Here is a 14,446-nt window from a genome sequence, read left to right on the forward strand (position 1 = left end):
AATTGGTTTTTCAACGAGGCTGACATGTTAGAGAGTAAAGATAAAGAAACAGCTGTAGCATCAAATCATCAGCTCACATCGCCAGCTATTGAGGCAGAATACACAATTTGAGTTGCATTGACTTATTTTATCATTTATGAAAGATTACCGGATAGTCAGTTGGAAAGACTAGAGTTCTTTGTTTATCTGTAGGCCAGGCATTAGTCATGCACAGCTCACCCTTTTCTGATCATGCAACCTGTGTTTAATTTCATATTTGGAATCCTCTCAAATCCACAACCATTAATTTTTATTGTTAGTTTGTCTTGCTGCTTATATCCTGCCTTTAGATAGATAGATAGATGATAGATGATAGATAGATAGATAGATAGATAGATAGATAGATGATAGATAGATAGATAGATAGATAGATGATAGATAGATAGATATCAGGAAGCATAGGCAGGTTATTCACACAGGTTTAGCTGATGAATAAACACAGCCAGCCAAATATATTTTTGGCACCCCTCCCCATCAGGGAAAAAAGGGTGAGTAATGATCTACATTGGGATCTAGTGGGGAATAAAGATCTACACTGGGATCTACTGCCTGTGGTTCCTGCCATCTGAGGCAGCTTGCCTCACAGGTGGGTTGGCCCTGTGAATAAACATGCTCCTGGCTTGACCTACACCTCCCTAATCACAAAGAAATGTGTTAATGGGGCCCTCAGGTTTGGGGACAGGGTGACCCAGGAGAGGACATTCTTTCTGGTAGCCCTAAATTGTGGAATTCACTGCCCACAGTGGTGTTTCTTGTGTTTTTAATATTCTGTTAGGGGCCATTGAGAGAGCTTAGGGCAACCCAATCAGATGGGCAGCATATAAATTATTATTATTATTATTATTATTATTATTATTATTATTATTCCTTCATTTACAGCCTTCCCTCTGTGCTCAAGATGCACCTCTTTAGCCTGGCCTTTCATAGTTGAGAGAGATATTTTTAGGAGACATGTGACTGCGATTTGTTTAAAACTATTCTCAATACTGCATTTTATATTGCTATAGCCTGCCCTGCAACTTTCTGGTGAAGAGTAAGTAGCTAACAACAACAACAACTTGTTAACCAATGTAGGTTAACACTGCATGAGATCAGGCTGCCTACCTTCTGTAATCAAAACTTAAAACTAAATAAATACCAGCAAATGGAGCAAAGAAACAAATGGGTGCTTCTTGAGTCTGCCATTCTAGGTTGAGCTGTGTCACAGCTGCACAATTTAAGCTGAACCAAGCTGAACACCCTGGGTGGTGCTCTTACACAATTCCCATTCACTGAAATCCAAGTTGCTCAGGAGAACTTCCAGCAAACGACACCTTTTGTTTTGTAAAGAAAATCTCCACATTGACAAATAGAAGTAATTGGGCATCTTTCGCCACCAAGAAAAAGACTTCTTGGTTTATTGGGGCGAGGGGATACTAGCACCGTCATCGAGAATATTCCGTTAAGAATGAAACGTACACGTTTAATAAGCTTAAAGAGCCTATTCAATTCAACGCCACGAAAGCCACTGTTATCTAAAACCCTTACCAGGTTTCGGCTTGGGAGCAGTCACTGAAAAAGCACAAATTAATAAATGGAGATAAATGCAGGGTTATAGGCAAATGTCATGTCATAGATTTACCTACCAACAAGACACTGGCAAGGTTTAGGTCAGGGGTTAATGAAAGACATCCAAAGGTCATTTGGTGATTATATGAGAGCATGGGTTTAATAGGGTGCCGAGACGACAGACACTGACAGAAGATTTATACCAGAGGTGATGACACTACTACGGATACTGCTGATAAAAAGAGCCCCAATATTGGACTGAACAGAATGATGAATGGCACCCCCGTCTATTCACACTTCTCATTATAAGCTCTTTCACTCTTGGTGGCACTTAGCAGCATTTATTTACTGTGCTTTGAAGGTGCAGGGCAATAGCCCAGTATATCTAATGCGTTTAAATGGAGACTTGCCATAAAAAAAAAATGAAACAAGAGATAAGATTAGGCCATTGAATAATTGCACAGCTTTCCTGCAGAGATTATATTCACTAGCGCTAACATTATTTTTTTCCCCTCCTAATGTTCTGAGTTGTGAGGAGAGCTCAAGTGAATTAATTTTCTAAGGCAGAAGGTCAAAGGAAAATAAACTGATAAGCATTATGCCTGCTATAGAATATGACTTTACAATATTCCCTCACCCTCAATTGTCAGATAGCGGCTACGAGATAATACGCTAAAAGTATATAAGCATATTTTTCACTGCGCCATATGTGCAGTTTGGCTTGTCCTTGGATGCTGTTTTTCTTTGTGTGCCTTGGCAAAGGGGAAGATCAAAGAAGTCAGCGCAAAATGTCAAATAATGAAAATAATGATAAAAAAACCAACTTTGAGAACTGATCTGGGCCTTTCGTGTGTGTGTGTGTGTGTGTGTGTGTGTGTGTCCATATAAGACCTGATGAATAACACACAGTGTCCCAAGAAACTCCTTTTCAAGTAGTTATGTATTTATCAAACTGCTGGAGTGTGTCGTCTGTGAATAAGACCTATCAGCTTTCCAGGAAAAGGAACACTAGGAAGAGTCATAAGTACTGCAAATGACCAGCCTTACAAAAAGATTACTTATTTAGCATATTGGATTTCTATCCTGCCGGCTCAGGGCAGGTAACACAGCACTACAACTGACAGTGCAGTAAAGCTGACAAATTAAAACTCTAAATATTTTTTTACAGTATTTAAATTATCCTAAACCAGCTTAACCCCAATCATCAGAAGGCTGGGATTCCTTCAAGATACATAGGCTTGCCCTTTGATAAGTGTGTATTGGAAGGTGTATCCCGCGGTTGTGAAAAGGCAAAAAATAAGTTATATTTCAGGCTGAAGACAAGACGATAAGTATCCCCACCACCACCAGAAAGCTGAAGTGGAATAGACTCTTAAGGTGGCAACGTTTATTCCACTGTCCTCTCTGGTGAACAGGTTTTGCAAGTTTCTAATAGCGCTTCAAAACCCTGCACAACCTATTCAACAAGAGGCAGGGGTGGGGTAAAGAAATTAATAAATTGAGCACAGCATAGATAGTGTGCTATCATCTTCAGCTAAAAAAGGAAGTACTTCTTGCAGTGCACAGTGAAAATTTGGGATACTCTGCCACAGGAGTAGTGATGGCTGGTGGTCACCAGCATGGATGACTTTAAAAGAGATAACTTCATTGAGGAGAAGGCTGTCAATGGCTATGAGTCAGGACGTCTGTGAACTGCGTTCAGTATCAGAGGCAATATGCCTGGAGATCATGAGAGGAAGAATGGAAGGAACACAGGGTGCTGTTGCGCTCATGTCCTGCATGTAGGCCTTCCCTGGGCATCAGGTTGGCCACTCTGAGCACTAGATGGGCCTTGGGTCAAGTCCAGCAGAGCTCTTCCTATGTTCTTATCTTGAAACTATTGTGCTTTTGCAAAATTGCAAACCGATTGGAATGAATGCTCTCCACATAGCCAACATTGTCTAATTTCCATGCCAAATAAAAAATAAAAGAAGATCAGTATGAATGGTCAATAGGCAGGTTGTCTGGAGACATCCCTAATTTATCATTCCTCTGAGGCAGTGGCATCACTCATTATAGCTATGGTTTAAGAGGCAGAGTTGGGAAACAAAACAAAATGACCAGGGGTGCTTTAGTTGTGATTCCTATATTGCAATGGTTGGGAATAGATGCCCCTCAGGGCCCATTCCAACTCTACACACCTGTGATTCTATGAGACCTAGGATTTGAGGATTTGGTCGTTGTTATGAGGTATCAGAGCGAGAACCAGGAACCCCAAAATTCAAAAAACCAAATACTCTGTTACCCTATGTTAAAAGCCATTGGGGCTAGAGGTCTTGAGTACGTTTCCGAGCACAATTCAAAGTGTTGGTGCTGACCTTTAAAGCCCTAAACAACCTGAAGGAGCGTCTCCACCTCCATCGTTCTGCCCAGATGCTGAGGTCCAGCGCCGAGGGCCTTCTGGCGGTTCCCTTGCTGCGAGAAGCCAAGTTACAGGGAACCAGGCAGAGGGCCTTCTCGGTAGTGGCGCCCTCCCTGTGGAACGCCTTCCCACCAGATGTCAAAGAGAACAATAACTACCAGACTTTTAGAAGACATCTGAAGGCAGCCCTGTTCAGGGAAGTTTTTAATGTGTGACATTTTAATGTATTTTTAATCTTTGTTGGAAGCCGCCCAGAGTGGGCAGGTACAAATAATAAATTATTATTATTATTATTATTATTATTATTATTATTATTATTATTAGTTATCTGGGCTGTAGCGTGTTCACTGTGTTCTAAAGTGGACTTCCCAATAGCCTCCCCTGATCTGGAAGAAATAGAAAGAACACCAGCTTGTTTGCCCGTTCCTATCATGGCTTCGGCTACAGGTAGATTGCCAGCTTCAAATGCAATTACATAATTTTTCTTAATTCAGATCAAAGCTGGTTAGGAGGAAATGCATCCAGAGCCAGTGAGAGTCAGGGCAGTGCAGTGCTTAGAGGGCTGGACCAGGGGCATCAGGGTTCAAATCCCCACTCAGCCTAACCTACCTCAAAGAGTTGCTGTGGGGATGAACTGAGGAAGGGCAGAACCATGTTCGCCACCTTGAGCTCCTTATTGGGGAAGGGAGGATAAAAATGCAATAAATAAATAACAAATAAAACACAGCATTTCCTAAGAAACTAAGGAACAGATAGCAGGATAGATATGAATTGTGACTACCATCGCATGCACAAACCCCAACCGGCAGTGGTAGCGCGCTGGATGCAGAGTAAATGTGTGTGTGTACACTGCCTTTGTTTGGATAATAATAGTATTATTGTGCCTAAGCCCCAGCTCTTGACTCTTGGTTTGTGATTCTTGGCTTCTGACTCCTGGCTCCCATTCACCACCCAGCACCGCTGGTAATTAAGGTTGTCAGCTGATTAACACTTTAGCTTTCAGCCAATTAAACAGCTTGTTAACCGACTAATATAGATGTTGCAATATATCAATAAAGGTGATATTTTGAGTATATTTCAATTAAGAGTTCTCTTGACCAAACTGCACACTAGAACAAATGATTCCCCGGCAAATCATTTCGTGCACACCGCCTGAATCATACTACTGCCCCTAAATTATCTACAAGGATGCAGTCAGAGCTGATTTGAAAATTCTCATTGTGAAACTTGCAATTAATGATTTAGTAGGTGAGTATGTGCATGTTTTGACCAGCTTGGAAGTGATTCTCTCTTCCCCCCCCCCCTTTATTCTATCCATGGGTTGGATTTGAATCACTTATTGGCAAGCAGGTAGATGATCAGGCATAAAAGGCAGCCTTTTGCAAAGTCAGGCCACTGGCGCTTACAGTGCAATGTTGTCTACTAACAGTGGTGAGCACGCCATCCATTTAAAATACATTCCTCCCCTCCCAAGAAGCTACAGTTCCCAGCAGTCTTAACAAACTACAGTTCTCAGGACTCTTTGGCAGCGATGCTTTCAATCGGGGCCGGATTTAGGTTTGGTGAGGCCCTAAGCTACTGAAGGTAATGGGGCCCTTTATATGCCCAGCTGTCCAGTTTGTCAACAACAAATTGTCGCTTTTGTGTGTGTTGAATATATGCTATATGGTAATTTATGGACCTAATAGCTATCTAAAGCCATTTGCACACAACGAAATATGTATTTTATCAAAGTAATTGTTGAACTGAAATACAATTAAGAAGAAGTATATTAATAGTGAAATAATGCTTAAACTACATCATAGGAGCCTACACAACACAAAACATGTTGCTGTATGTAGGTTTTATTTTATTTGTTTGTCATCTTATATTTTGGATTATGTACCTCCAGGTTGTTGTTTTTCCTTTAAATTTTTTGGGGGCCCCCAAGACAGTGGAGCCCTAAGCTATAGCTTGTTTAGCTTATACAGAAATCTGGCACTGCTTTCAATGTACAGTCATACCTCAGGTTACAGACGCTTCAGCTTGCGTGATTTCGGGTTGTGCACCGTGCCAAAGCCGGAAGTACCGGAATGGGTAACTTCCGGGTTTCGGCACTTGCACATGCACAGAAGCACCAAATCACGCTTTGTGCATGTGCAGAAGCGCTGAATTGCGACCCATGCATGCGCAGACACGGCGCTGCAGGTTGCGAATGTGCTTCCCGCACGGATCACATTCGCAACCCGAGCGTCCACTGTATGATATGAATGCAGCCAAAGTCTCAAGCAGCAGTTTTCTCCATGACTTGCAACTTGATGCCAGAGGTTGAACCTGAGGTGTTCTGGGTGCATAGCATGTGCACTACCCCTGAGCTGTGCCCACTTTCAAATATGTGTCTCTGCACATGCTCAAAAGAAATACCTTGTTGTTAGTTGAATTAAGCCTTGGCGCTGAGATTGGTTTCCGAAACTAAAATGTGGCTCAAGGAAAGCCCTGAGCCATAATGACCTAACTGACTGGTGTTTTTGAGCTGCCTGCTAATATGGCTGTAGAGCCTGATATGATTCTGAAAAAATCCGAGAGAATTCGATAAAAGCAAAATGTTGCCTTTCATTGCATAAAATGGCCAGGGGCAGGGTTCTGTGAGATGCTCGCCACACTGCATGCCAAGAATTCTGCACCAAAATTTCAGCTTTTCTAAGGGAGGCGTTTCCAGCTACAGTAGGGAGAGCTAGATAATTTATAGGTTAACATTTTCTTTTTATGCGAATAGCATTTTTTCTCATTTATAGTTAATTAGGTTAAGCATGCATGGGGAGCGAGAGAGGAAAGGCTTTCAGATAGGATCTAAATGATTAGTAATTTGAATAAAGTAAAAGAAACCTCGAAAAGATGTAGCTCTTGCATATATTAAAGATGTGCTGTAACTAGCATGGGCATCAGATAGGAATTTTAAAAGACTCCATGTTAATTACAATGCTCACATAAGATACATGGCACATTTTTTATTTTATTTTGCTCATTCATTGTTATTTTTAAAATGCTAGGAATAATTAGACTTCGCTTGAACAGGGGAGGTTATTTCTCTATATGTCTTTGCGTGATACCTTTTGCATATATTTCCAGTCCCAAGAATGTTATTGATATGCACAAGATAACTTCACGCGGTAGGGTGTTGGGGGCAGGGTGGGATCACGTTGAGGTTTTAAATGGGTTTTTCACCCAGATCCACCCTGAATGGTGCCAGCTTGGGGCTGGTTTCATATGTTTGCTAAGTAATCTATAGAGGGATGCATTTGGACTGCGTACACACATTTTATTCTAGAATCAATGGAGACTGAAGCACTTAATTTTTCTAAGTAGTCCACTCCCAGCCTAGATCTATTGCATATTTTTTGCCCCTGAAAATGGCTTCTTGTTCGGTGCTATTTTTCCAGAAAAATAGGTGCTGGGATTCACAATGAACTCCCCCCCTGCTTCTCTTATAATGGCAATGGAGCCCCCCTGAGAGGTGCTGGAGCTGAGTTCCGGTGAGTTCCAGCTGGGGGGAAAAACCCTGGTCGTGTTAGATATATTCCCTGCAGGCATTTGGTTGGCCACTGTAACAACAGGATGCTGGACTAGGTGGTCCATTGGCCTGATCCAGAAGAAGCTCTTCTTATGTACACTCAGTGCATATTGATTCTGCATCACCTCAAAGTGTGTCCATTTGGAAATAGATGAAGGAGCTCCTGGCAATGGGGAGTGAATGCATTGGGGAGCATAAACCAAGATCACAAGACCACTTCCTTGTTCGACCACCTCAGGCATCTGCAGGGAGGAAAAGACGTAGATAATCTAACTGAAGGGAGGGTATTCCAGCATGGATCAAAGAACAACCACCACTCTTGGGGACAGCAGGATCTAGACCTGGGGTTAGCAAACTTTTTCAGCACTGTCCCTCAGACTTTGTGGGGGGCCAGACTATATATTTTTTTGGGGGGGGATGAATGAATTCCTATGCCCCACAAATAACCCAGAGATGCATTTTAAATAAAAGGGCACATTCTACTCATGTAAAAACACGCTGATTCCCAGACCGTTCACGGGCCGGATTGAGAAGGCAATTGGGCCAGATTCGGCCCCCAGGCCTTAGTTTGCCTACCCATGTTCTATAATCAATCTAGATTGAAAGCAGCATATTGAGGAGGAGCACGGAGAGGAAAAAAATCATTTTTATACAATTCACAATCCTCTGACATCACCTCTACTCACCTTTGTTGCCCCTTTTTTTCGCAGTCCACATGTTTCTGTACTTTACATTACCCACTCCCCCTGCTCTGCACCCCAGGATTGTTAAACCTCATTTTTCTCTATCCCTCCTCCATCTTCCTGCAGTCCATCTATCCTCCTCCCCAACCCAATTCCTCACCAGGTTTGCCAATAGCAACACACAAGGCTTTCACCCTCTGCAGTTCACACTGCAAGGGAACTTCAGACCCAGACTCAAAATTCAGGTGTGCGACCATGTCTGCAGTGGAAGAGATTAAGGAGGCTGTACATCTGCATTTTGAACCACTGTTCTCTGAATTTCTCTTTGTACCAGTACGTAAGGCCAAAACACACTGGATCTATTAGCCTTTCCTTCTTGTCTACCCCATTGGCTTTTTGTTTTTTGGCTTTGGCTTCCAGTCACCCTGTAAAAGTACCAGCACCCATTAAGCACCTAGCTAGCACCTTTGCTTTCAGGTGGCTTTTGAAAGTTATCTTCTTAAGGCAGCTTCCTCTTGCAAAGGGTGACTCAGCCCTTTTATACTACGCTCTGTGGACTTTTGCAATTTTATCCTTTTTAAGGTCTGCTTTTTAAATTGCTGTGTACACTTTATTTTTTTGCTGCATATGTTGTCTTTCTGATGTACATCGGTTTATAAAGGTAAAGGTAAAGGTACCCCTGCCCGAACGGGCCAGTCTTGACAGACTCTGGGGTTTGTGCGCCCATCTCACATCTATTGGCCGGGGGCCAGCGCTGTCCGAAGACACTTCCGGGTCACGTGGCCAGCGTGACAAAGCTGCATCTGGCGAGCCAGCGCAGCACACGGAACGCCGTTTACCTTCCCGCTGGTAAGCGGCACCTATTTATCTACTTGCACCCAGGGGTGCTTTCGAACTGCTAGGTTGGCAGGCGCTGGGACCGAACGACGGGAGCGCACCCCGCCGCGGGGATTCGAACTGCCGACCTTTCGATCGGCAAGCCCTAGGCGCTGAGGCTTTAACCCACAGCGCCACCCGCGTCCCATACTCCCAATAGTACATATGTACAAAATGCTTAATTCCATGTTCCCACAATCCTGTGCTGCTGACCTGTGCAGGGTGAGGATTCTAGATACGTAGCTAGCTTCCAGCTCTAAGTGAAGGACCTCAACGTAGGATGAGAGAGACTTGGCCTTTTCTAAGAAGACTCTTGTGCTTTCCAGTTGCATGCTACAGTCAGGAAGTGCTGCAAGGTCTGCTTTTTAAATTGCTGTGTACACTTTATTTTTTTGCTGCATATGTTGTCTTTCTGATGTACATCGGTTTATAAAACCTTGCCTTAAAAACAGAACTATTTTAAAAGGGGGCAAAGGGAGGGTGTCATCTGCAAGTGAGTGCCAGCGTCTTAAACATGTAAGGAAAGACTTCTTTCTTTCTTTCTTTCTTTCTTTCTTTCTTTCTTTCTTTCTTTGTTGCATGGACAGTTGAGAAAAGTAGATATTATTCAGCGATTTGCAAGCAGCTTGCAGACACCAATGGGGCAGGGTCATTGCCTGTCTATCTCTCCCTTGCTGCCCCTTTCTTCCCTTCCCTTCTTCCTTTGGGCAGGTGGTCTAGTGGAACAGCAGCTGATCTCTCTCCTCTCCCCACCTCCCGCAATCTTTTTTTCAAATTTAATTTTAATTGAATGCACTGCTAGGGATGCCTTAAATTGACTCTTTTGGTTTAAATTTCCTAGGGGAGCTTGCCCCAAGATCTCTATCCTAGTGATAACTTATTCTGGCCAATGCATTCAGTCCACATTTATTGTATAGCTTTCTATCTCCCCCCACCCCCTCTCCCCACTCGGCACCTTCTATGAACATTGCAGTTGTTGATGCCTGGGAAATTACTCAAGTGTGAAGTGTTTCAGTGTCTGTCACTTTCCTCATTAGGCTAGCAGGGCGGTCGGAAGGGGGAGGGGAAGGAAAAGAAAGAGAAAGAGAAGGAAATATACCTATGACCCTGCCTTCATATGCTCATTAAAGCTGAGCGGTGCTGTGGGCTTATTGCCTCTTTTAAAAGATGTCTGCATAAAAAATGTTTATTTACCGGAAGGTGCAGAATGGCTTCTGTGTCGCAAAGGCAGCCTCTGCTTATTGCATCCCAAAATAATGCTGTTTGTTTGCATTGCCTGACTCATGTAATTATCTCTGGCAGAGAAGCTTTGTGGGAGGATAACAGGGACACAGGCAGAAGTGCAGCCCTTTTCTTAGCCTAAGCTGATCCAAACTTAGATATTGGCAGTAACAAGTTGCTACCCAGCTGTAGATGGGATGGAGGTGGACATTAGCCTGGTGGGGGCTGCTAGGGTGGCCAATGGACTCACAGCTCTCCATGGAGGCACAGGTCAATTCTGTGTCCAGGGCAGCTGTTTATCAGCTCCATCTGGTATGCAGGCTGAGACCCTATCTGCCCGCGGACTGTCTTGCCAGAGTGGTGCATGCTCTAGTTATCTCCTGCTTGGACTACTGCAATGCGCTCTATGTTGGGCTACCTTTGAAGGTGACCCGGAAACTACAACTAATCCAGAATGCGGCAACTAGACTGGTGACTGGGAGCAGCTGCCGAGACCATATAACACCAGTTTTGAAAGACCTACACTGGCTCCCAGTACATTTTTGAGCACAATTCAAAGTGTTGGTGCTGACCTTCAAAGCCCTAAACAGCCTCGGTCCAGTATACCTGAAGGAGCATCTCCACCCCCATTGTTCTGCCCAGACACCGAGGGCCTTCTGGCAGTTCCCATGCTGTGAGAAGCCAAGTTACAGGGAATCAGGCAGAGGGCCTTCTCGGTAGTGGCACCCACCCTGTGGAACGCCCTCCCACCAGATGTCAAAGAGAAAAATAACTACCAAACTTTTAGAAGACATCTGAAGGCAGCCCTGTTCAGGGAAGCTTTTAATGTTTAATAGGTTATTGTATTTTAGTGTTCTGTGGGAAGCCGCCCAGAGTGGCTGGGGAAACCCAGTCAGATGGGTGGGGTATAAATAATAAAAAATATTAGTAGTAGTAGTATTAACACAATGGCAAAGTTATGGGAGTTGAGATCTGTGCCTTGTGTGAGAATTAAGCTCTACCCTTCAAAATTCTGTGCCAGCCAAGCAACAGTGTTGATCCTTGAGAAGCAAAGGAGGGTGGTGTCCCCCACTGGTGTTGTGAGCTAACTAACCACCCTTTGACTCTAACTTCTATAGAGAAGAGAGGGGGCTTCCTTTGTGAGGAAATAATACAACACCTGTGACCTGTTGTTTGTTCCTTCTTGGTATACTGTTGTGTTTTATGAGCTGTGTCTGAAGTGAAGAGCACATGGCGTCAACTTTGGGAAGACCATAGCTTTATTTTGAAAATTCCTGAATCATGAATTACCATTAAAAGAGATTGCTGTTGTCGAATTGACACCTGCTTATAGGAAGTTGATAACCAGGTCTTCCTGACAAAGATCTTTTTTGAAACGATGGGGTTTTTTTCCAGGCCGCGTATAAGATAGGAGCTTGTACCAGGGTCACAGGTAGCTCATGAGGAGTATATTTTATATTAAACGTATGCTATCCACAGATGGCATGATCCATAGAAATAAACCATGGAAAAAAGTTCAGATTAGCACCCATTGTTACAAATGTCAATGGTCATCTGTATTTAGCCACAGAAGTCTACAAGCACAATGATGCTATATTCCATTCTCTGTGTCACACACCCAGGGCTAAGGATGCTCTGTGGTCCCTGGAGATGTATGAGCATATACACACTCAGTGGCGGATTTAAGGCAGTGAGGACAGGTTCTCCTCACAGGGTGCCAAGCTGAGGGGGTGTAAAAAAGTAGCAATTAAAAAGTTTAAATTTAAAACCTATATTTACATGGGTACCTACTGAGAAGATCCATTGAAAAGGCAACTGTGACAAAATCAATTATTGTGAAAATAGGAATTATTTAGGGGAGGCACCAAATTTTGTCCTCGCTCAGGGCTTCATATTACCCAAGTCTGCCTGGCACACCAACCATACAACCATCTGAAAATCTCAGTGGCAGAGTGCATGTTTTGCATTCAATCCCTGGCTACTCTGATTTAAAATGGATCTTAGGTAGCAGGAATGGAAAAGTCCTCTGCCAGAAACCTGGGAGGCCTGCTACCCGTCAAGGGTGGTGGTCCTAGCCTGGGCAGGCCAATGGTCTGACTCCGTAAAAGGCACCTTCATGTGTTAATGGTACTTTCCAGAACAATGAGTCGCCACACCACACAGCTTGCAAAGAACATTAATCCACAAGGATTTTTCTTCATACAGATGTGTGTGTGTGTACACAAGCGCAAGACTGTGAGTGTATAGGTGTGCAATGCACATGAAAATGTGGTTTTGGTTTTTTAATGCACTTCTTTTTTATGTGTCTCCCTTTCCTAATTTTTATTCATGAGAAGCGGGGAGGAGGAGTAACAGAGATTGCATAAGGCAGGCACTGAATCTTCATGAAAATGTGCAGGGCAATTTTTAGTTGCCACATCTGACTTGCAGTGTTTATGATCCATTTTTGTTCTGCCACATAAACGTTCCCTCATTAGCATTTGTGTGCAGAGCACTGGAGATAGAACGTGGCTGATTAGGTTCGAAGCAGATGTGTTTCCTCTAGAGAGGAGAGGATGATAAATCTTATGGCTCTTTCTGTTATTTAAAGTTGATATTAGATCCAAAATTAAATTGGAGAATCAAATACTTGACTTGTTCTGCATACACTCTGTCTAATCCTTTCTACATATGATTCTTCTAATTATCTGCATTTACACATTCAAAGGCAATTAGCCCTGAAATTGCTAGAAGGGCAGAGAAAGAAGTGCCTTTCTCTAAGAAGTGCGAAGAACCTGCTCTCTCTCAGCTGAAGCTGGAATTTAATAAACTGAAGTCTAATGCACAGCAAAATGGTGCATAAGACTGTCGCTGGGTGCATGAGTAGACCTCTATGCATCTGGGTGTCTTGGCAACATTAGAAAAATGCTTGAATAATGTGTATTGCCAGGAGTTCACAACGCGAGCCCTGTTTCTCTGAGATCTTGCTAAAGTATGGTACGCAGGTAACAGCCAGCATGCAGACTCTGCTATAGTTGTTTCTCATGGTGACACCTCTGCATGTACTGTATAAGAACACAGGACAAGCCCTGCTGGATGAGGCCAGAGGCCCATGTAGTCTAGCATCCTGTTCTGACAGTGGCCAACCAGATGCCTATGGAAAGCCCTGAGCACAAACATCATTCTCCCCACTTGTGATTCCCAGCAACCAGTGGAGGTAGGGCAGTGGAGGTAGAACATAGCCAGCCATGGCTAGTGGCCATTGATAGGACTATCCTTCATGGATTTGTTCAATCCTCTTTCCGAGCCATTCAAATTGGTGCCCATCATTGCATCTTGTGGGACCAAGATGTGAACAGAGGAGCACGACAGGTATCAGGAGACTTTCTCAGTAACGCTGCTGTCAGGGGTTCAGGAGCAGAGGCGAGGGCAAGGGAGGAAACAGAGAGCGAGGGGGAGGAGGCAGAAGAAAAGATGAGTGATGACGACGACCCGAGATCTCCGAGTCTTTCCAGTGAATCAGAAGATTCACAGGAAGGAGCGCCAGTGGCCAGAGCAAGGGGGGAGCTTAGGGGGACACCCCAGGAAGAAGGGTCCAGAGGGGGCTCAGAGAGCAGCAGTTGGAAATCGGGGCCAGCATCACCAACAGAACGCAGTGGAGAGGAAGGGCGCCAGGTACCGAGCTCTGGCAGCTCGCAGCAGGAGGGAGGGCATGAGTCAGGAGTGGCCACACCTCCATCGGGGAGCGAGGAAACGGTCAGGCGGCAAGTGGAAGGTTGGGCGTGCGCGCCAAGTTCAAATACACAGGAAGGTGGCGCAGTAAGCAGCCCGGAAAGGGAGCCAGGTCCTAAAGCCCGACGCAAGGAGACAGAAGGGTCCGGGGGGTCAGCGTCAGAAGCGTCCAGAAAGGAAGAGATCACGGGGGGCAGAGGGACCCAGAGAAGAACGGTCAGGCGGAAAAGGTGGAGTAAGGCTAGGGTACTTAGCTGGTGTACAGGGGGCGGAGACTCAGACGGAGCTTCGCCGGTCTAACCCATAAGACGTAGAGCTGCACGCAGCAGCTTGAGAATGGAAACTGTAACTCAATAAAGACTTTTACAAAGTGACCGCTGGCTAGCATGATCCTCTGTGAGCTAGGATCTTGAAGCA

Source organism: Podarcis vaucheri, assembly GCF_965113315.1.
Source record: "Podarcis vaucheri genome assembly, chromosome: 1".
Classification (NCBI taxonomy): Eukaryota; Metazoa; Chordata; class Lepidosauria; order Squamata; family Lacertidae; genus Podarcis; species Podarcis vaucheri.